Source organism: Triticum dicoccoides, chromosome 1B (genome assembly GCF_002162155.2).
Source record: "Triticum dicoccoides isolate Atlit2015 ecotype Zavitan chromosome 1B, WEW_v2.0, whole genome shotgun sequence".
Taxonomy (NCBI): Eukaryota; Viridiplantae; Streptophyta; class Magnoliopsida; order Poales; family Poaceae; genus Triticum; species Triticum dicoccoides.
The window spans coordinates 569,070,654-569,071,514 of record NC_041381.1 but is presented as its reverse complement, the minus strand read 5'-3'; positions in this window follow the sequence as shown (position 1 = coordinate 569,071,514).

Genomic DNA, 861 nt, shown 5'->3' with positions numbered 1-861 from the left:
CTTCAAGGGTTTATCATCCACCCACCAATCTTCCCAAAATCTAGTGTTTCTACCATCACCAAGCTTTTTCTTAATATGAGGGTAAACAAACCCCCTAATTTTGAGAAGGTTAGACCAAAATTGTGAGTCTCCTTTTTTGTGTTCGACACCAGAAAGGCATTTGTCTTGGAGATATTTAGATCTAATTATATCTTGCCAGAGTCCATCTTCATCTTCTAGTTTCCAAATCCATTTGGCAAGGAAAGCAATATTGAAGTTTTCAAGATTTGTCACTCCCAGTTCCCCTTGCTGTTTTGGAAGACATCAAGTTTTCCAATTGACTAAGTGATATTTCTTTTTATCTTCTTCAGTTTGCCACACTAATCTGGCTCTATAGAAGTCAACTTTTTTCCTATCTCCAGCATGTAGTAGGTAAAAAGACATCATATAAATGGGGATGTTTGTTAGGCAGGATTGTACCAGTATAACTCTGCCAGCTATATTGAGCAATCTGCCCTGCCAGCAAGCACATATTTTTCAATATTTTCAGTCACATCCCTCCACATGCTATTTCCAATTCTTTTATTATGGACTGGTAAGCCTAAATATTTCAAAGGCATTTCCCCAAGGGCACATGTGAAAATCTCTTGATATAGATTCCTCTCACTTTTAGCTTCCCCAAAAAGGTAGATGTCACTTTTATGAAAATTTATTGTGAGACCTGACATTTGTTCAAATGTAGTTAATAGGAATTTTAGATTTCTAACTGATTACTCATCATCCTGTATCAGGAATATAGTATCAGCAGCATATTGTAACATGTTCACCCCATTTTCATGAATGTCAGTCATGACCCCTTTTATAGATCCTTCAGTTCTAGCT